The 24,133-nt window shown below is 38.2% G+C and overlaps 1 pseudogene; it reads right to left on the bottom strand.

The window, feature by feature from the left end:
* Positions 1-24,133, bottom strand: part of LOC144374374 (transport and Golgi organization protein 1 homolog) — a 142,852-nt pseudogene that overhangs the window by 91,921 nt on the left and 26,798 nt on the right.

The raw sequence follows: 24,133 nt of genomic DNA, 5'->3' as shown, positions 1-24,133 counted from the left end.
AGTACCAGTGTGTCCCTTGTCATTTGTAATTAGATGTCCCATATCTGACAACTCTAAACATGGGAGTAATCAATCAGAGCAGGTTTGCTAGTCATCTTTACCCTGTGGTTTGGGAATTTTTGCTCTAAGAACCCTCTGCAACTCATATTTAACCAGCACACACATAATCATTGGGAGGCCCCCTGCCATCTGTTTTGGACAATCATCCTAGGGTATTCAGATATTATGGGAATGTTCCACAAGGCAGAGTGGCAAAGGTATAAGAAAAAGCTACGGTTATACGAATGAAGGCTTCCCTTTTCCCTTCCACATCCCAATCATCTCGAACTTCTGGTTAAAAGAAAACAGCAGTGTTGTAGAATTCTTAACAGTAGTCTGGGTCTATAGCATGCACTTACTTTTCTCCACTGGCAAGTGGCATGGAAAGTTAACAAAGTCTATAATTTTTATAAATTACAAGTTGAAGCAGCATGGTAACATGAACTTGAGGCATGAGGATGGTAAGCTGAAGGCCAGCCTATGAAACTGAGCAAGACCCTGTCTCCATTTTTTTACAGAAGGACTGGGAATGTATCCCTGTGGTAGAGCACCCCTGGGTTCAATCTCCATACCACAAAGAGAAAAAAAATGAAAAAAAATTAGAAGTTGGTTTTTAAAAAAGCACACATATCAGTGGGTACTTTCTACTTTTTCCAAAAGTGAACCAATAAGCCCCACTGCAGAATCATGTAACAAACAAGTAAGAGCCATGGATAGCAAACAAGTGGATACCACATGAGGGACCATCATCTGCCTTATATCTGTGGTGGTTTTTCTCCCTGGAAGGCATTCTCCAGTTATTGATTCTCTTCCTTTTCAATCTACAACTCTTATGCATTAGGGAAGTTTCTGTGTCAAGATCTCTTGGGGATAATTTGCTAAATGGGAATTAACCTGATTTGGACTCTTTTTCAATATCCCAGTAACGTTCAACAAAATCCTCCATCTGTTCCTTGGAAAACAGGTCAGGTTCCACAAAACTGAGGAGAGAGTAGAGCTCTTGGAGGCTGTTCTGGATAGGAGTTCCAGTCAACAGGAGACTGAAGACCACCGAGAACTAGAATATGTAAATTAACACAATTAAAAATCTCTACCACTGGTAAGCAAAACCAAGTGACCCATCACAACATTTATTTGAACACAGAGGGACATGATATAACACAATGAACCAAGGCAAATGAAATCAGAAGGCTCAGGTTCAAGTTGTACACTCTATTTAATTGAGAAATAATACCTCTCCAGTTTCGACCATAAGGAGGGGATAATAATCTGTAAGAAGACACTCTTGTAAGCATGTAAGTGACATCGAGTTGTAAACTCTTGAGTATTACGTGAGTATTCACTAGGGTTACTAAATGCAATCTATGTGAGGAGTCAAACTATGTTATGACCTACATGGGGGAATTAATGGGAGTATCTGAGTAAACACATTCATTCAAAGAGTTTAAGAAGCCAAAGTTATTTATAGCATCAGGCCTCTCTGCTACAAGCAAACAGCAAGATTTACACTGACACAATGTCTGTTCATAAACTTTGCAATATATCAGAGTCAAGATATCAAGATTTCTAGATGTTTCTGGATAGTAAGCCATGGACAGTCCAATATAAAAAGGGATTTTGTAAATTTTTGAGAAACAGGGCTGGGAATGTGGGTCACCAGCAGAACGCTTGCCTAGCATGCATGAAGCCCTGGGTCAAACCCCAGCATTTCCAAGAGAAAAAGGAAAAACATTGAGAAACAGACAGGAACACGGAGGATAAGAGACTAATGAAGGAAGAAAAACAGTAACAACAGATATCAGGCCAAGCAAGGTCAACCTCTGAGCTGACATTAACAAGAACTTACACCAGCAGAATTAAGTAATGTGGAAAAGTCACATTCTATGCATGTGTATTATTTTAAATATAGAGTACAAACTCTTGGGAAGGACATGTAATCAAGGGTCCCTAAAAAAAGGCAAAGAGGACAGCAGAGATAGAGGATGCCCTACCAGGCAGGAAATAACAATATTTGAAACTAATAAAAATGATGATATCTTCAGTAAAAACTCTAAACACTGCAACTTTTAGGCCAATAAATATTAAAATACATAATCCAGGTCTAAGATTTTCTTCTAAATGACCTCTAAATTTAAGTGATTTATTATAGGATGAGGACCAAATTTTGATTATCTCAGAAATTAACAAGTGTGGTCTCATGAATGAGCAAATTTTCAAGTCAACAAGGTACTTCACATTTCATTGGCTTCTCAGAAACAAGGGCAGCTCCAGGCCACAATGATCTTTCTCATCTACTTTGCTGAATGATACAAGAGATCAAGAGAAGGGAATGCAATCAAGTGTATCATACTAAAAATACAACAGACGAGAGACTGAAGGCAATATGTTGTAAGAAATTGGTCTCTTCATGACTCCACGTGAAAGGTAAGTTTCTAAATAGGTAAATTGGGGGAGGCATAAGGTATATCCAATGCATCTACAACTGCAGACAGGAGTATAAGATCTTTATTTGTAAAAAAAAAAAAAAAGAGAGAGAGAAAAATTAAAAGCACTCAAAAGAGAGTTGAAACATCTCCAAAAATACAATGCATTTTATTGGGGTAGGGTCTGACTCATTTGATAACTAGATTTTAGTAAATGTTATCTTCTATATAAAAGAGAAAGGAATAGTAATTAGCCATATTAAATACTACTTTTGTCACTGCCCTCCAAAATAGGTTTATTTAGCTCTGCAGAAGTCTTAATACAGAAGTTTTAATTTATGAGATGGACATCATTATCCGAAGTACATGTATGAAGACACGAATGGTGTGACTCTACTTGTGTACAACCAGAGATATAAACAATTGTGCTCTATATGGGTAATGTGAATTGTAATGCATTCTGCTATCATATATTACAAATTAGAATAATAATAATAAAGTTTCAATTTAGTTGGCTCTGTATAGACTAAACTAAGTGGTTTTAAAGGGGAGTTAGAGGGGAGAAGGAACGGTGAACAGATGGGTATAGGATTTCTGAGCCAGGAAACTGCTCTGCATGATACTATAGGGTGGAAACATGCCATCACCTGTTTGTTCAAACTCACAGGACATGCAACAGCGAGTGAATCCAGCATTACGGACTCTGGTGACACTGCGGTGCCAATGTAGTTTCATTAGTTTTAACATCTCTCTTCAGGGAGAGGCTTAGATGGGGGAAGCTAGGCTTGTAAAGGGGCAGGGGATATATGGGAACTCTCTACCTTCTATTCAATTTTGTTGTAATCCTAACTTGCTCTAAAAAATAAAGTCTATTAAAAAAGGAAGGGGTGTGTGTAAAAACTAAGACTATCCTTTGAGTTTACCTCTGAGAGTGTCTTATGCAGCAGAGAGCTTTGGCTTTTCAATCTGTGGGCTTCATCCACAACAAGAACACTCTAGGAGAAGCTGTGAGAGAAAATCCAAACTTTCAGCTTCATGTAGCTCAAATATATTTCACAATCACATCTTACTATACAATTATGACTTGTTAGAAAAACTAACAGCCCACTCTGATAGAAGCATACCTGGCATCATGACCTTCCTATCTGGAAAGGTTACCATGTGCTTTGTTTTCCCCTCATATGAGAGAGCTCTATGCAGAAAGTAAGGAGCCAGAGACAGAAATGGAAGGATACATTTATCATATTGTACTCTGTAACAGACATTGTGCTTGTGGCTTTGTGTGTAATTTAATCCAAGGAATAAGACAAGTAACCATAATCGTGCCAACAAGGACACTAAAACTCTGAAAGGCTAGGTAACTAGGTAAAGATCATAAGAGCAGAGCAGAGATTCAAACCCATAAGAAAAATCAGGAGACAGTGATGTCACAGCAGCTAAAGGAGTAGGACTTTAAAATGGGAGAGTGGTGAACAGGATCACGGAGATGTCCAGGATGATGCAGCCACTGGACTTGTTAATGTGGAGGTCACTGGGGGCTGCTGCCACAGCAAGTTTATAGTATGGTATGTCACGAGAGCAATTTCTCAAGAAGTTTCAGTACTAGAATCATATTTTTAACAGATGCTACTGGTGGAAAGCTGTTTAAAAAATCCAAAATATGGAAAAAGATTGGATGATATTATAGATGCATTAACTTAAAATAACAAAAAATGAAAATAAACTATCTAATAATAGGTGATAAAATGATAAATGGTAGCTGCAAAATACAATAATGAAAAAGGTATAAATATTGAATATCCTTTTAAAAATGTGAAAATCATGCAAAAGATAATAAAGTGGGCGTTATAAGACTTTTAAGTTTTTAATTTTATTGGTAAACATTATGGAATCCCACTGCATTATTTTTGCACTTGTAAAACTAAGTGTGTCAAACAAAAAAGTGGGTAAGGAAGGACAATACCTGAAAAATTAAAACAAACGTCTGTGTAAAGGCTGGCCTATAAAAAGGAAGCCTTCCTTCCAATACCATGACAGACACTACAGACAAACAGGAAGATAATCAGAAATGATGTTGAAAACTTGTACTCCAATAAAATAGAAAACCTCAAAGGCATTGACAAATTTCTAGAGTCATATGATTTGCCTAAATTCAATCAGGATGAAATACACAATTTAAACAGATCAATTTCAAATGACGATGGGCTGGGGATGCAGCTCAAGTGGTAGCGCGCTCGCCTGGCTTGCATGCGGCCTGGGTTCGATCCTCAGCACCACATACAAAGATGTTGTGTCCGCCGAGAACTAAAAAATAAATATTAAAATTCTCTTTCTTTCTTTCTCTCTTAAAAAAAAATTCAAATGACGGAATAGAAGATACTATCAGAAGTCTACCAACCAAGAAAAGCCAAGGACTGGATGGATAAACAGCCGAGTTCTACAAGACCTTTAAAGAAGAACTAATACCAATACTCTTAATTAATTTCAGGAAATAGAAAAAGAGGGAGCACTTCCAAACTCATTTTATGAGGCCAATATCACCCTGATTCCAAAACCAGGCAAAGACATATCAAAAAAAGAAAACTTCAGACCAGTATCTCTAATGAACAAGATACAAAAATTCTCATAAAGTTCTGGCAAATGGAATAGAAAAACATCAAAAAGATTGTGCACCATGATCAAGTGGGATTCATCCCAGGAATGCAAGGTTGGTTCAACAGAAATCAATAAATGTAAGTCATCACATCAATAGAATTAAAGATAAGAATCATGTAATCATCTCAATAGATGCAGAAAAAGCATATGACAAAATACAGCACTCCTTCATGTTCAAAACACTAGAAAAACTAAAGATAACAGGAACATATCTCAACATCATAAAGACTCTCTACGCTAAGCCCCAGGCCAACATCATTCTAAATGAAGAAAAATTGAAGGCATTCCCTCTAAAAACTGGAACAAGACAGGGATGCCCTCTTTTACCACTTCTACTTAACACAGTACATGAAACACTGGCCACAACAATTAGACGAAAGAAATCAAAGGGATACATATAGGAAAAGAACTCAAATTGGCATTATTTGATGATGATACGATTCTACACCTAGAAGACCCTAAAAGTTCCACCAGATAACTTCTAGAACTAGTAAATAAATGAATGTAGCAGGATATAAAATCAACATCATAAGTCAAAAGCATTTCTGTATATCAGTGTCAAAGCCTCTGGAAAGAAATGAGAAAAACTATCTCGTTCACAATAACCTCAAAACAACAACAATAAAAATAAAACAAAAACAAAACCAAAAACAAAACAAAAACCCCAGAACACACACAAAAAACTTGGGAATCCACTTAAGGAAAGAGGTAAAAGATCTGTATAAAGAAAATTATAGAACCCTAAAGAAAGAAATCAAAGAAGGCCTTAGAAGATGGAAAGATCTACCTCGCTCTAGGTTAGGCAGAATTAATGTTTTATCAAAATGACCATACCACCAAAAGCAGTTTACAGATTTAATGCAATTCCAATCAAAATCCCAATGGCATTCCTCATAAAAACTGAAAAAGCAATCATGAAATTCATCTGCTAAGATAAGAGACCCAGAATAGCTAAAGCAATCCTTAGCAGGAAGAGTGAAGCAGGGGGCATCACTATACCAGACCTTAAACCATACTACAGAGCAATAGTAACAAAAACAGCATGGTATTGGCACCAAAACAGACTGGTAGACCAATGGTACAGAATAGAGGGCACAGAGACTAACCCACAAAATTGCAATTATCTTATATTAGACAAAGGTACCAAAAACACACACTGGAGAAAAGATAAACTCTTCAACAAATGGTGCTGGTAAAACTGAAAATCCACGTGCAAAATGAAATTAAACCCCTATCTCTCACCATGCACAAAACTCGAGTCAAAATGGATCAAGGACCTGGGAATAAAACCAGAGACCCTGCATCTAATAGAAGAAAAAGTAGGCCCTGATCTCCATCATGTGGGATTATCCCCCAACTTCCTTAATAAGACTCCTTTGGTGCCAGAATTAAAATCAAGAATCAATAAATGGGACAGATTCAAACTAAAAAGTTTCTTCTCAGCAAAAGAAACAATTTGTGAGAGTGTACATCTTGGGAGCAAATCTTTACCCCTCATATATCAGACAGAGCACTCATCTTTAGGGTATATAAAGAACTCAAAAAGCTAAACACTAAAATAAATAAATAAATAGATAGATAGATAGATAGATAGATAAATAAATAAATAACCAACCAACCAACCAACCCACCCTATCAATAAATGGGCCAAGGACCTGAACAGACACTTCTCAGAAGATGATATACAATCAGTCAACAAATATATGAAAAAAAAATGTTCATCAACGCTAGCAATTAGAGACATAAAAATCAAAAGTACTCTTAAGATTTCATCTCACTCCAATCAGAATGGCAGCTATTATGGACACAAACAACAATAAGTGTTGGCGAGGATGTGGGAGAAAATACACTGCTGGTGGGACTGCAATTGGTGTAGCCAATATGGAAAGCAGTATGGAGATTCCTTGGAAAGCTGGGAATGGAACTACCATCTGACCCAGCTATCCCACACCTCGGTCTATACTCAAAGGACTTAAAAACAGCATACTACAGGAACACAGCCACATCAATGTTTATAGCAGCACAATTCACAATAGCTAAACTGTGGAGCCAACCTAGATGCCCTTCAGTAGATGAATGGATTGAAAACTGTGGCAAACATACACAATGAAATATTACTCAGCAATAAAAGAATAAAATCATGGCATTTGCAGGTAAATGGATGGAGTTGGAGAATAATGCTAAGTGAAGTTAACCAATCCCAAAAATCCAAATGCTGAATGTTTTCTTTGATATAAGGAGGCTGATTCTTAGTGGGGTAGGGAGGGAGAGCATTGGAGGAACAGACAAACTCTAGATAGGGCAGAGGGGTGGGAGGGGAAGGGAGGGGGCATGGGTTTAGAAGTGATGATAGAATGTGATGGACACTATTATCCTAAGTACATGTATGAAGACATGAATGGTGTGAATATACTGTGTATAAAACCAGAGATATGAAAACAACGTGCTCTATATATGTGATATGTATTGCAATGCATTCCGCTGTCATACATAAATAAAAAAACTAATACAAAGAAAGATAATTAACCCATAATGAATGTGTTGGTCAGCTTTCTGCTACTGTGACAAGTAGCTGAGATAATGAGTTTATAAAGTAAAAAGTTTTACTCTGGCTCACAATTTTGGAGGGTCAGTCCACCATCAGCTGGACCCCTTGCTGTTAAGCACACCATGGCAGAAGGGCATGGCAGAGCAAGCCAGCTATCTCAAGGCTGGGACAGAGAGAGCAAAGAAGAGGCTGGATCCCTGCTACCCATTACAAGGACACATCCTCAATGAATGACCAGAAGACATCCCATGAGGGCTCACCTTTCAAAGGTTCCACACACTCTCACCAGTTTCATGCTGGGGACCAAGACTTTAACATATGAGCCTTTGCGAGATATATAGGATCCAAACTATAGCAGTAAATCTCAATAAGTACTAGCTGTTAATAATATCATCTTCTTCCTCACTTTTACTCAACTCTTTTTTAAGCATCTCCCATTTTTCCCTCTTATTTAAACCATTTAATAAATATGTTTACACAGTTCTTGTGTCCCACAAGCACTGTAAGAGGAATTTTGGAGGGAAGGAATTAAATGTGGGAAATCTGATCACAGAGGCTCACAGTATAGGCGGTGGGCAGGTTAATAAATACACTGGCACTCTTCCTACTGGTGAGCACATGCCACCCTTTTGCCTTTGTTTCTGTTTGTCTGCATCTGCTACAAGACTACACACCCCTGAAAGTCAAGGTCAATGTCTTAATCTTCTCTATCCCTATGGCCTCATCTGGACCATGATTCAATAAATATTTGCAGAAAAACAACAACAAAAAAAAGGAAGCCTTCCTCCTCAGAGGAAGAAAAAATGAGAAAATTGAGAGGAAGAGAGCCAGAGATAGACACTCAGCTAATGAGAGTGGAGTAGGAGAAGACTGAACTGGGGATCCAAAGAGAGGGCAGGAAGTCCAAGGAGAGCACTGGGCAGAATAAGCAGGGGATATATTTAGGATTATAAGGAGACAGGGTCCCCATGAGGTTGGATAGTAGTTATGACATAGGTGGTGAGCGTTCATAGTATAGTTCCACTCAAAACAGACTAGGTTTTATTCCTTTGGAAGGACTAGACACAGATATGTATATACACAAACATCTAAAAATGCTTATTTAACGCAAAAGGCTAAGTGAAGTGGATTTTGGTTCAATGAGTGAAAGTGGATTGAATCACTCATCAAAGGAAATTAAAGATTGTTTCCCGGAAACGAAAGTAGAGGGAATTCCAACACAAGAATGGAGAGTCCAACAAGGGAACTCCTGATCTTCTCGATCCAAGATTTTACAAGTCTACTGTCTGTTGTCCAAAAGATTTCAATATTTCATGGCGATAACATACAACTTTAAATGGCCTTCATAAACCTCTTGAGTGCAGATTTTATCACATTGCCTATTTTCAGAATGTAAAATATAGCAATGGAGAAATATAACATTAACAAACATACTAAAAGAAACAACTATGTTGTTGGGATTCTTGATATGAGTCAATATTATAAATGTCTCTTTATTACTAAGGCTCTTAAATCCACCCAGAAATGCATTCAGAACAGACTGAAATGTAAAAATGTGTTTCTACTGAATAAGGTGACATTTCAATGCTTCTACCTACTTAGAGACACTCTCTTAAACACGGTCCAGGGCCTGGGGCTGTGGCTCATCAGTAGAGCACTTGCCTAGCATGTGTGAGGCCCTCGTTTTGATCCTCAGCACTACATAAAACTAAATAAATAAAATAAAGGTATTGTGTCCAACTACAACTAAAAAAAATAAACATTAAAAAAAAGAGGCCCAAAGCACCAAGTGCTGGGTTTGAATGTCTGCTCTGCCTTACTTGGATTCTTAATCTCTTAATTTCCTCATTTGTAAAATGAATAATAATCTCTGCCTACTAGGATTTTCATGAAACCAAAATGGGACAATTTACATAAAGTACCCAAGAACATTTATGTCCCAATCTTATTACCTTCTGAGACCTGCCAGATAGTACCATGTTTCATGGATATCTTTGTACTCCTCATCCCTCTATTGTACAGACCATGGGGCAGCTCTATAATTTACTTTCCTGGTTATTACCAGTAACTCTCCCTTTCCATGGAGAGACTTCAAAACAAGACAAGTTGGATATTAAGTAGCCAAGAAGAGCTGGGGGAAGGACTGAGTGGAAGAGCAGTTGGGAGGCTCTCAGCTCAATGCCCAGAACCATAAAATGAAATGACATGAAAAAACGTGACACGACATAAAATGAAATAAAGTAAAAAGAAAGAAAAAGAGGGAACATATCATATGCTCATTTAAATGTAAATTAAGTAAAACAAAATACCGGAGGGAATCATAAAATCTTGGGCCCAGTCATCAAAGTAAGAGTAAAACAGAAACTCATTCACAACAATCTGGATGAGGAAAAAATATTTAAAATATTGATAAGGCCCTTTGAGAACAAAACCTTCTGAGTATGAAAGATGCACACAGGGTACAACGGGGCACACCTACAATGACAACTACTTGGGATGCTGGAGGATTGCAAATTTGAGTCCCGTCCCAACGACTTAGTGATACTATCTCAAAATAAACAATGAAAAGGGCTGGGCATGCAGCTCAGTGGTAAATGCCCCTGAGTTCAATCCCCAGTAACAAGACATAGTTAAATGGACAAATTACAAGTATACTTCAAGCTTCTTTTCCAAATAGTCAGTTCTACAGCACTGACTGCTGCTTGGTAATTGCCAGGAAAAGGCTCCTATACTACAGTGAAATCTCAAGCAGCAGTCCTGAGAACGTGTCTGTGCAAGTTACAGTGTAAAGAATCCAGTTTCCAGGCTGGATGCAGTGGCCCACCTGTAATCCTGGAGACTCTGGGAGCTGACGCATGAGGATTACAAATTCAAGGCCTTCCTTGGCAACTCAGAAAGACCCTGTCTCAAAATTTAAAAAATTAATAAATAAAAAGGACTGGAGATGTTGCTCAGTGGTAGAGTACTCCTGGGTTCAATCCCCAGTACCAAAATAAAACCAAAAAATGATAAAAATCTGCTAGTAATAAAAATCTCTAGTAATCTGCTAAACATCAACCATGTAGATTTAATCTCAGTTGTCACAACAGTCATCCAAAGTAAAAAAGGTAACTACCCCCAGTTTACAGATGAGGACACTGAAGTTGATGGAAATTAAGAAACCATCCCAATAACACAGAACTAATGAGTAGAGGTTAGATCATAGAATTCCCACCATGCCTGCCTATACATCCACAGGACCCAAAGACAGACCAGACATATCAGGAAAGAGGCCAAGTATCAAAAAAAATGTAAGAAAAGACAAGACTTCCACACATTCAGCACAGTTTCTGACAAGGTACAGTATACTCACGATTTTAGAAACGGTGCATCTTTCAAGCAAATCTGAAAAATTAAGGAAGACACATTAAAAAGACTGGTATTGCTGGGCATGGTGGCCCACACCTGAATCCCAGCAGCTTCTGTAGACTCAGGCAGGAAGGTGGCAGGCTCAAAGCCAGCCTTAGCAACTTACTGAGACTTTGTCTTCAAAAACAAAAAGGGCTGAGGATTGGCTCAGTGGTTAAGTACCCTTAGGTTCATTCCTTGGTACCAAAATAAAAAAAAAGTTAGAATTAAAAAAATAAAGACTGGTATTGATAAATTCTGATTATTTCTTGTTAACTCTTAAACCACAGGATCTAAGCCTTTAACTTGTTTACTAAGTTAAAAACTAAGCACAATTTCTAAGTAGCACTATCACACAAACAGATACAAGTTATGGTTAAGTAGAGACTTCAAAACAAGACAAGTTGGATATTAAGTAGCCAAGAAGAGCTGGGGGGAGGACTTACTTAGATAAGGATTTAAAACAAGACTGAAACTAGGCATACTGCATTCCTATCCCCCGGTTATCAGACATGATGCCTCTGTACATAAAACCCTCTGCCCTGCTACCTGACTCCTCCTGTTCATCAACAAAGAGGGCTAAAGTGCCACTTTCTGGGAAGCTTTCCACTTAATCCACCAGTAGAGAGGGAAATATGTCTAGCTACCTTGAAGCACAGTGATCCTGCACTTCGTTTGGTCACAGTCCCTCTTTGACAATGTGATGAAGGTGGATGTCCTCCTAGAAAAATGTGTGCTCTCAAAAAAAAAAAGTCAATATAATTCAGTGGGTTCTACAACTTCTAAGGTCCCAGGTTAGGAGAAACGAATGAATACTTCATCAGTAGTCAGCAGCACATGAAAACGTGACTTCTGTTTTAGGTCTTGCTGAAGATGGGCTCTTTCCTCCTCGTCCCCTGCATATGTTACACAAGAAAGACCTGGAGCAAATCTAAAACCAAGGAAAGAATCAGATGAACCCAAATGCCACAGCCATGAGATGGTGTGTGCATGTCATGGACGGACTGCAGTGTGCAGACGCCATTCATTAGGTGCTGGTCACAGAACTGTACCTAGAATAATGGTTAAACCCCAGGATAAGGTCTGTGTTAAGCAGGGAGAAGGATCAGGTCTAAGAGGGTCTTGTGCTAACTAAAAATGCAATGATGTTTCTCACTTTAGTTACTTCCTATGTTACTGTGAGAAGGACAGTTTCTCCTTTACATCAGCAAAATTTACTGAGAATAAGTACTAGCCTTTAAATTGTAGAAGGGTAACAGTAACACCCACTGGATCCTCCCCTATCAGATCTTGTGTCTTGCCTACACTGTTTCAGTTCAACCTTTCTGGAATAAAATCATTGAATATGACAAGATTTTGCTTTATGATCTTCTATCCATCATCTAGAAAAATATCTTAACATAAACAATACAAGTTCAGCTACATCTACTCTGTACCTTTCCATTTCTTCTTTCCAGTTGTCCAAAACAGACAGAGGACTAAGAATCAGAAATGGTCCTTCATCATTTAACCTTCCCGTCAAGTAAATGAGGAGAGCAATCGTCTGAAACAAAGCAGGCAGTTTTGATCACCTTTCCAGGAGACACAACCATAAAGTTCCCACAACCATAGGCAGAGAACACAAACTGTTATACATGACTTGCTTTATAAAGAAATTCCATACAATCTTCCACATATTAGGAAACTAGTACGTTCTTAGAACGACATCAGGTAAGCTCAGTGTCTTTGCTAAGGAAATTGATAGTGTTTAATTACTTCAAGAGTTAACGAGCAATGAGGCTCAATATTTATGTAACTGAACCAAAGGGAAAAACATCAGGAAAGAACAAAAATCAATGAAACCAATACACCTGTTGGAAAACAGCAGGAGTACTTTGAAACTATTAAGCCAGAAGTGCTAAGACCTGACAGCAAACAGTACCCGCACATCACAGCCTTGGCCCTTGGCTCGGCTGCTCTGATGAGAGTGCTTTCCTTCTTCCCCAACTTTCTCCCTCTTTCTATAACCATTTAGAGGGTGCCTTCTACTGGCTCAAGTTTTAAGCTCAAGTTATATGTGAACAAAACAGATACAACCTTTGGTCTTTCATAATGGGTGCATTATAATCATACTGTATAGAGAGATCCATATGCCATAGTTGTACATGCATATATCTACAACACATATTCAAATGCAGAAAACAGACAATAAATCATTCTCACAAGAAGTAGGAGTATGAAATGAAACTTTGCAAAGCCAAATGTGCATACTTCAGGACATGTTTGAGTACACTTATGTCTCTAAAGTTGCTCTCAACAAACAAAAACACGTGAAGAGCTTGCATCCCCAAATACTGTGCTATTTCTGAGGAAAAAATATGCCCTAAGGATCAAATTCAAAATCCTGAGAAAACTATAGGCTCAAAGGTGTTCACATCAAAATTAATTTAAGTAACCCCAAAAAGGGGGAACTCATGATTCCTCATCAATAGGATGTTTAAGCAAATTATAAATTCTCGATGCCAGTTGAATGATTGTGAATATAATAAAATGCAAAACTACAGTGCCAATGTTACATTAATGAATAGAAACCATATAGGCTAGGCGTGCACTGTAACTTCAATGATGTAAAACATACCTTGCTGCTTATGGCTGTGGTTAGAGTGCTGTGATGACAGAGTGGCAGTTCATTTTTTTTGACACAATCATATTAATCTTATAAAGGAAATGATTTTCTCATTTAACTATCCCAGCCCAAATTGTGCCCAGAGCATCCCTCTAATAAGTGGCTTAACTGGATTAAAACCATTCTGTTGAGTGCTCCCTGAAGAAGCAATTTAGAGAAAGTTTGTCTTTTATTATCACAAATCAGAAGTGTCTACCAAATAAATTTAGAGTCACTAGTGAATTTTATCAAACATCTAAAATGGAAATGAGAACAATTTTACATAAACTCTTGCTGAAAATTGAAGAGGAACACTTTTCAATATATTCTATGAGGCCAGCTTTACCCAAATACTAAAACCAGACAAAATTAGTATAAAAAAGGAATATCACAAAACAATATCCTTCATAACATAGATGCAAAATTTCTAAACATTCTTTTACCAAAACAGACTTGGAGTTGGTATATTTTTTAGAGAATTTAAAGTAGAGGTGGAAAGGCAAAGGACAAGTGGAATTTGCTGGCTCTCTGTGAAGTCAGTAGGACAATTTCAATGACTGAGACAAAGGAGATTATAGGGAGGATACCTCTAGGAAACTGATTTTAGTTTCATATTTCTCGTTCAGGAATATACCAGGAACAGATTTGTTTGCCCAAGAGAGAGAAGTGATGAATCTCAGGGGACCTTATATAAGTGGTTGCATTGTTTCTGAATAATGCCAAGATTGATGAGATACATCTGGCCTAAGTAAAGGAGGCTTCAACATATGATCAGACTAGCCTATGTGCACCACTGCTCCAGCTTAAAGTTTATATATATAGTGAGCATTGGAGGGGACAGTTGAACTTCTAAAAGGATGATGAGACCCTTGCTCATTCTCTCCAGTGACCACTGGTCAAACTTTCCTGGGATTGAAAAGTTTTTATCTTCCTGATTTCTGATCAAGCTGCCTCTGACGTATATCATGATTATACCAAGATATCTTTTGTATCCTTCAGATAAGTAATCCTTATGTGATTAACCCAAGAGGTGTTGTGACTGAATTTTCCATTAATCAAAGGCCATGTGTCAACCCAGGGCAGTATTGCTTATTATTCTCGCAGAAGCATCAATTTCAACACTCCACCATTAATCACTAGATCAATGCCCGAGGGGGCCACATCTCATTCTCCCCTTTTAAGGTCAGAGAGTCTAAGTTTTATTTTGGAAAACATAGGGTACTTCCTCCATATTTCTCTATCACTGTAGAAAAATGGACAGCAGCCCGACCCCAACCCACCCCCACTGAGAAAGAGAGAGTAATATTAGAAATAATACAGTTAACTTCATATAGTATTACTAAGGAGCACAGTCAATTTGGTCCTTGGGCAAGTATATATGCTTCACACAGAGAAAAGCCCTAAACCTGGGCCCATTAACTGCACTTGTAACTCAAGTAACTTTTCTCACAGACACATGTCAATGCTCATATAAAGGTAATGACATAATTAATAACTACCCCTACAACTAGAAAAATCAATCCCAAGGTTGTGATCTCTTAAAAGTTAAGCATTTCACATTCTAGTATATATATACATACACACACACATACACCCTCACACACACACATATGTAACAGCACTTAAAGATGGTATTAAGCCAGGTGTGGTGGCACATACCTATAATCCCATTGGCTCCAGAGGCTAAGGCAGGAGGATCATGAGTTCAAAGCCAACCTTAGCAATTTAGCGAGGCACTAAGCAACTAAGTGAGACACTGTCTTCAAATAAAATACAAAAAAGGGCTGGATGTATGATTAAGTTTTTAAGTGCACCTGAGTTCAATCTGGGGTACCAAAAATTATATATATATATGGTAATGAGTTGTGAGGAGGTGTTTTGGTGTAGGTAAACAGTGCTTCTTCAAAGTAACATACCTGGCAGGTCTTACCAAGGCCCATCTCATCTCCCAGGATGCAGCCATTTTGACAGTGGAATCCCTGGGCTAGCCAGTTGACTCCCTTCAGTTGATAAGGGCATAAATGAACTCCTAGAAATAAAAAATAGAGCAAAACCAGAGAGCAGACATTTCAGCACATATGTGGGCTAAGCTCTAAGGCTTTGAATGAAGAACATGGCTTACATTCCCTTAATGTCAAACTTTATTGGCTCTATCTTTTATTGGGACATTCTATGTATACAAACATTAGTTGATTTCCAAATTTCTTTTTGGGCAGACTTGGGTTACCATTCAAAGCCCTGAAATAGCCAGTCACTGTTATATAATCTTCTTGATCAATGAGAAACTCAGCCTGGGATTTGTTCTATAATACCCAGTCTCAAGCCACTGTCCTTTTCTGGAAATAAGTATTCCTGGAAGTGATGTGACAAACAACACATGGACTGTTCATATGCTTGCTTAATGGCACTCATCTAAATCTGCCATTCCTGCTATATTGTCCCTTAAAGAAAAGGGGGACAGTAAAACATCATAATCCTGAATGCTCCCTTTCTGTTTACAAAAACCTAGCAAAATTAAGGGACCAATGAGATCAAGCCTAGGCTGGAAAGTCCAGATACATATCATCTTGAGGGACACTGGCTTTCTCTATGCACACTGGGCACTAGGGCAAGTTAGTGTTATCTGTAAAAAGCTACTTTCTTGCATGTATGCTGGTCATACACACAAACTAATGCTGATGTCACTGCTTCCTCAGTCTAACATGTAAGCCTCCTCCCTTAATGGGGCTGGGCAGAGAACTGAGGGCTCTGCGGAAAGGATACATATCACTTGTTTGGCCAGAGCCACCAGGCAAAACACCAGGAGCAAGAGAGGTACTGCTTGGAGAAGCACCTTCAGGGACCCAGATGCTATCTGTTCAGTCTGTTGCCACGGAACTCTTCCTGGAACCGTCACTGATCTGTTAGAAGCTTTCCCAGATAAACCATGTCTCCCATGCTGTCTCCAGCACCTTATTTGGCCTCCCCACAACCTAGTACAACTGGGATGTGGACTGCTCCTGCTAAAGGACAAAATGAAAACAGGACTACACTGTGCGCCAACAGAGAAGCAGGGTTAAGAATGGAGATGCTGCTACATAAAGGGTGTTTAAAACTGAACAAGGATGGCAAGACACTATAAATATTTATGTTATATATATATTTATAATTATCTCTATAAAATAGTCAAAAGTAAAAGGTTGATGGGATGGGGATGTAGCTCAGTGGAAAGAGCACTTGCGTCACACATATGAGGTCCTGGGTTCGATCCTCATAAAATAATAAGTAAAAATAAAGATATATATTTAAAAAAGTAAAAGGTTAAAGTGGTGGATAAAGAGTGACCCTCAAAGAGTTCATGCACAGACCTCAGAATCAGTGAATGTTACCTTATTTGGCAAAAAGGACTCCACAGCCCTGACTAAGGTTGAGGGCCTGGAGGTGGGGAGACGATACTGAGTTACCCTGGATTACCCAATCTAATCACTCACCCTTTACCAGATGTGATTAGGAGGAGGTGACTATAATGAGGCAGTCCAGGTACCCGCGCCCAAAAGACCTTGCCATGATTAACCTTCCCCTCTTGTGAGATCAGGATGCCTTGCAGTTTGAAGCTTCCTCTTGTTCTAAATGATCTGTTGGCTCTCCAGAGTCAGGCCTCTGTTCTAAAACTCCAGTCAATGTCTGGACTATGATATTCTACAGAAGTTTTGCAAGATATTATCACTGGGGAAACTGAGGAAGGTTCCATGGGATCTCTTTTTTTAAAACTGCATGTGAATCTGTAATTAGTATATAATAACATGTTTAATTAAAATGATATGAAACTATACAAAGATAACAATATTTAATACTTAGAAGATGACTGCAAAAGTAAAAAAAAAAAAATTATCCAAAAAGAAGTTAGACAGAAAAGGATTTAATATAGGGAATTAGGTCACCATAAAATTTTTTGTAGGAAGGGCTGGAAAAGCAGCCCCCGGCTTAGCTTCCTGGTACAACTGCTGGATAACCATCACAGAACTGGCTCATGATGGTGGTATCTACCTCCAGGACCAGGAATCCAGGAACCCACCAAAGGCATAGGCTATTTCCCCAAATGTTTTACAAAGAACACACACGACTGCTGGAATCAGGAAAAGAAAAATCTTAGCTCACAAACAGTTTCCCAAAATATCCATTTACTTTAACAAACAGGATGACCAGTCGCTACCCTTGGGTCCAGTGTTCCCCCTCTTCCCTGCACTGCCTGGTAGTTTACACCCCGACTGCTCTTCCCAAGGCTTCCCCGGCGACCCGCCACCTCCGCAGTCCCCTGCAGTCTCTCCGGGTCACTGTGGCGGACCAGCCGCGTGCGCACACAGGCCCCTCTCCACCCGCCCACCACCCTCTGCGGGAAGCCGGCGGCACCTCGTTTCCCGAGAGCCACTGAACCGCGGGTGGGACCCCACAGTCAGGGGCGGGCCGAGCCCTCTCCACCGAGACGCACAGCCCCCCCCCCCCGCGCTCCACCAGAGCTTCCGTGAGACGACTGACGGCGACTCCGCCTCCCACGGGCGCCGCGACCGTCCCAGGCTCCCGTGAGGAACGGGCCGGGGAGGCCTGCGAGGGTCACTGCGGTGTCTCCCCAGGGCAGGACGGGACCCGGACTGACCGCGCAGGAAGGCGCGAGCGTCCCTGGTCCGAACGTGCGGGGAGGACAACCACCCAGCGGCCAGCCACCTGCGGGGCGCGCAGGCTCCTTCAGGAGAGTCAAAGGGGCGGTGCGTCTTCCAAGTCCGACCGCAGCGCCACCCTCACAGCCAGAGCGCCTGGACCGGGGTTTAGGGCCCCACCAGGCACATTTCCTCGCCAACCCCCCCCCTACCCGGAAGTGCCCCAGGCCGAGCTCCACCCACCCCCTACCGGTGGAGGGGAAGCCCCGGCGCCCGGGGAAAACCTCCTTGGAGACCCCGCTCCCGAAAAGTTGGTGTGCACCACGTGGCGTGTCTGGGCGGCCCTTCTCCTGCAGCCCACTTACCTGTCAGGCCGCACTGCTGTAAGTCCTGCTCCTGCACCCTCGTCCTCATCGCCTCCGGTTGGCCCTTCGCCTGGAAGGCTACTAAGAAGCCCGGCACTTCGCCCTCCATCTGGCTGCAAGAGGCTCCGCCCCGTGCGCTGGGTGTGCACAGCCTTTCCTGTGAGCCCCGGAGGACCCTGGGAGCGCCGCTTTTAACTGAATTCTATATTTTAGTGATAGTATGAAAATACTAACTGAAATCTATACTTCAATTAAATAATAATATGAGCCTTATAATTCTGTATTTGTACGTTTAAGCAAATGCATACTATTCTTATCATGTTTGGACTTCTGCATACCTTTCTGTTCTTCGTTTTTGGGTGGATTACTTTCTCTTAAGTCCTCTTTCATTCTTTCTTGTGCTAATTTTTTTGCTTCTTGTTTTTGGATCTTTCTTTTCAATTTTCTGTCTTCTTTCAGTCTTAGCTTCTCTAGGCTGATAAACATTTACAATTAGTGACAATTTACCTTTGTTAATTGCTCAATGAACTACTTTCTGTTGCCTACTATAGAAAACATTCTCCAAGCAATAGGCTGTGACTTTTAATTAAGAAAGCTATGTATAATTTGTATAGATGTTATTTCCATGTACATAATGTATATAAATTACTGTGTAGGGTAAATAAGAATTGTACATGTACTCTGCAAGCAAGATCCCATAATAAAATATTATTTTCACCCAATAACAACATGGGAATTTGGTTGATTTGGTTACACTGATTCCTTTTCAACAAATAATTCTATACATCTTTTCTTTTGTTTTTTCTTGGTCACAAATTATAAGAAAAAAAATCACTTTTTAGGATGAAAAACAAGAAGCAGGACAGAAAAGAAAAGAAAAAAGGATTGGAATTATTTGATCTGAACAGAAAGATACAGAGGTGAATAATTTTGACAATACACTAAGTATTTCAAGGTAAGAAATAGTCATTGGTTCAAAATGTTTAAAGTGGAGAAACATAAAAAAGCAAAAATGCTTTTGAAATTAAAAGCCAAAAGCTAACTATATAATTTTTGTTAAATGCCAAATCTGTTGATAAGTAATTTCATAACATGAAATGTTATAATTTTACTTACAAGTTCCACCACTAAATAGTGACTTTTTCAAATTTTCAGTATTTAATCATTCTAAAGCTAGTTCTGTTTTAAATATCCATAAAAATAATTTTTAAAATACTTATTTATATATGTGTACACAGCCAATTTTTAAAAATAGCACAATTTAGAAATCTGCATTTAACAGAGTTATATACTAAGAGACAATATAAAAACTACTGATTGATTGATAAAAATCTTACCTAGAACATTTCTGTTTCAGAATAGGTCTTGGAGGAACCTTTTCTTTTATGACCTTGTGTTCAAACTTTAAATAAAACAAAGACATTCAAAATTTGTCTCATACTCCCATGACATAAAGCACAAAACCACAAGTAACAAATATTTCAGAAGCACACACAATGTTCAATTTGATACAGAACAGTGATGATGTTTTGACCCAGACAAAAGCCCAGAAAGCTTTAGCAAAATAATTTACTGAAAAGAGAAAGAAGAGAGTAGACACACTTTATGAAGAAACTTTAAATAATTAAGGGTAAGCAGAAGATCCAATAAATTATATATATATATTATAATTTACCCACTCCTGCCACATTCAGATGGTGATGTTAAAGGTAATCCCTCAAGGCACTCTTCCCCTTCTCTAAAACCCACACCTCCACCACTACCCCTTTTGGGGTATTAATAAAATGGAAGTTATCAAAAAGAGTAAAACCACAATACAAAAAGTATGCTTTTCCTAGGAGGAAATAAAAGAATGTGAAAATGCTTCACTGCAATGCATGTCCTAATATTTATTTTCTAAAATGATATAACTTTTTTTTTCTTACAAAAGACAAGATTCAAATCACACAACAGGTGTAAACATTTTGGTTACAAATTTAATAAAGTTTCTCCTTTATTAGATACTTACTTCACATTTAACTTGACCACCACTGCTAAAGATGATAATCTTAGAAATGATACCTTCACAGTCAGGGGTAAGACAAATTCCTTGTAGAAAATCCTATTTGATTTAAAAGAAGAATGGTATGTGTAGGAGGGATAAATCTATGCATGTATACCAATTTTTTAAACTACTTTTTTAGCTGATGGACACAATACTTTTATTTTATTTTATTTTATTTATTTTTGTATGGTGCTGAGGATCGAACCCAGTGTCTTACACATGCTAGGTGGGTGCTCTACCACTGAGGCACAATCCCAGCCCCAACACATATACTATTTTAACCACAAAGTACATTCAAAATATACCATGAAATTTCCTTTAGGGAGGCAACGAAAGTGCCTGATTGCTGCTATTTCAGAGCCTTCTTATAGGAAGACTGTATCCACACGTATGGGGCAGACCTGTCCCTGTGACTTGCTTTGTGGTAAAGGAAGTCAAACTGCCATAGCATACACCAGGTCTAAATGAGCACTCTAGGAAACACAGTGTGAACTGGCTATTGTTCTTTTCCCTCTGTTAAAGAAACATGTTCCAAAAAAAGTACAACTTGGATTTGGAAATAAAGAACATGGCCACAGAGAATAGACCCTGCTGCAGCTCAATCCTGGCCAACAACGACAAAACTTCAGGACAAGTAATATAACCAAGAAAAGACCCTCTCATTGTTAGTCATAATATTTGGGTTGTATATTACTTCAGCATATCATAGTGAAAGCTGACTAATTAATAGAAGGTATTTAGAATTCTGGAAATGGTTAAGACAACTAATGGAGAGTATATAGCTTACAAAACTCAATGTAAGTAAAAAGACAGTAGAAGTGGCTCCAGGGTTACAGTTATATCTCTAGCTATCTATGTGAAAATTAGTTTCTACCAAACTTAAATAATTCCAACTGCTAAAAGACACCTAATATAATCACATTTTTCCCACTAGAGATAATGGTTTGCATAGGGCTATTAAAAAAGGCTTTTTGTTAAGTCCACAGATTATATATATCAGAAATAAACATTGTAACAAGGAAATAAGACTGTAAAATTGTGCCCTCTTCCAAAGTATTCTAACTAATGGATTAACTAATCATTATATTGATAATAAGAATAAACCCCTGAGAAATGGCAGTATAAAATTTAAGTTAATTTCTTAGGACAAATTACCTTAACCAATTTTGGTAAAAAAAACTAAAATGTTGGAACCTTAATTCTACATCAACGCTTTCAATCTATGATGAGCTGAATTGTCAGTGCATAATTTAAGATCTGTATTTTAAAACAAGAAAAAATTAAATTTTTATTTCTGATTATAACATCACAATACAAAAGTTAGTTAAATAATTTTTAAAGGCCTCTACAGTTACTCCCTTCATACTTGTATAAAATTTAAAAACTCATTTTCCACTTTATTGTTAAAATCATAACTTAAAACTTTCTAATGAAGTTTAGAATCCTCAAGAAGGAATTTATATTCACTTGAAGACTTTTTAAATTTTTTTTTAAACATTCAATATACATATTTTAAAAATCCAGACAATCTTTATTGTGGTTTACACCTTGTCAATTTTATCATTGAAGGTGGTTGTTTTAAACTTCCAGCAGTTCATGTGAAATTCTATATTACAATACTGGCAATAGCTGATTCGTATAAAACCCTGGATTTCAAAACATTTTAATTCACATTTTAAAGATGTCTATGCACATGCACTTACTCATTCCCTCATAGCACACATATTAAGATAAAAAGAACTGTTGCATTCACTTGGCAGATATAACTACATAATCTATCTCCTTGAAGAGGGATAAAATACTCTGTATTACAAAATGCTGAGTTCTATAGATAGAGAACTTGGCAAAAATCTTCATTTCCACAGCTGACATCTGCATTAGCCTTTACAGAATATCAAATATCTTAACAAACATTTCATCTTATCTACTAATCTAAGAGTAGGACAGTTATCTTCCTGAATAAACCAAAAAGTTAATCACTTAATTAAGCACAAGTTAGGTTTTTGGGTTTAATTCAGTGATTGCACTGGCCTTTATATTCTTGGACTCAATTTTTTACAAGGCATTAGAAATCCAACAAATTAGAGGTAACAATCTCACTTTGTTTCTATGTTCCTAAGGAAGAGGCAGTTACATGAAACATGGCTAGAGGAGGAAATAAAATTAGCTAGCCTGTCTTCTATGGTCACCACACCAGCCCCAAACATTTATTTCAGTGTCCCTGGCTTCCCATGTGAGATGACCTAAAAAAGTCCAGGGTAAGGGGCAAGCAGGGTGACAACTTGGGTGCCTCCAATTACAGAATTTATTCTGGATTCATTTTTAAGGCATGACTTTGCAAGTTAATGTTCCATTGTACATTTCATTTTTTACCTTAAAGTCTGGATCAGTTATGTATATCTGGATTTTGGAATATCCATGACACTTCTGATAGCAACAAATAGCATCTGGCACTGGAGGGAACCTGCATTCTTCAACAAATTTCTCTAACAGCATCTAAAGCAAAATAAGCAAATCTGATAGTATCACAACACTGATTTGTCAATAAAAAATGCTTGTGATTCCTCTTGCCATCAAAACATTTTTAGCATAGAAATGAATGTTTTTACCCAGGACAAATTATATGTATACAATTTTTAAAGATTTCCTTTTAAAAGGAAGCTGATACAAAGATATGTAAACAAAGAGAAATGAACAAAATTCTTGTTTTTAGAATTTCAGTCAGAATCAAAATCTTGTCCTCTGTTATCATCAAAACTGGTTTTGTAATTTATAGTTTTTATAAATCTCCTTTAAGAATCAAGAGGGAAGCTGGGTGTAATGGTGCATGCCTGTAATCCCAGTGATTTAGGAGGCTGGGGCAGGAGGATCACAAGTTCAAGGCTAGTCTTATCATCTTAGGCCCTAAGCAACTTAGCAAGAACCTGTCTCAAGATAATCTACAAAAAAGGGCTGGGAATGACTCAGTGGTAAAATATCTCTGGGTTCACAGCCCAGAAACCAGGAAAAAAAAGGAAAGAATTAAGAGAAATCGAAAAATTAAGATAAAAATAAGCCTTAGGGCAAGCCTGAAAATCCTATGATTCATCTCTTTCTCAATGTAACTTGATCTAAAATCCTAACACTCACATTCATCTATCTCTGCCACATGTATTTGTTAATACTCTAGAGAATTAGAAGCCCCCAAGAGACTAACACCATGCTTTCAGTACTGGTTTTTTGTTGACAATAACTTGTATATCTCCATCCCAATATGGTATAATGAGAGAAAAATCTAATAATCTCTGTGCTTTATTTTTCTGTAACAGCTTTGTTGATATAAATATAATAAAACTTACATAAGAATACAGTTCAGTGACTTTTAATATATCCAAAATGTTGTACAACCATCACC

The sequence above is a fragment of the Ictidomys tridecemlineatus genome, unplaced genomic scaffold (assembly GCF_052094955.1).
Source record: "Ictidomys tridecemlineatus isolate mIctTri1 unplaced genomic scaffold, mIctTri1.hap1 Scaffold_666, whole genome shotgun sequence".
Classification (NCBI taxonomy): domain Eukaryota; kingdom Metazoa; phylum Chordata; class Mammalia; order Rodentia; family Sciuridae; genus Ictidomys; species Ictidomys tridecemlineatus.
Note: the sequence above shows the minus strand (reverse complement) of the source record. Positions and strands in the feature narration are given on the sequence as shown.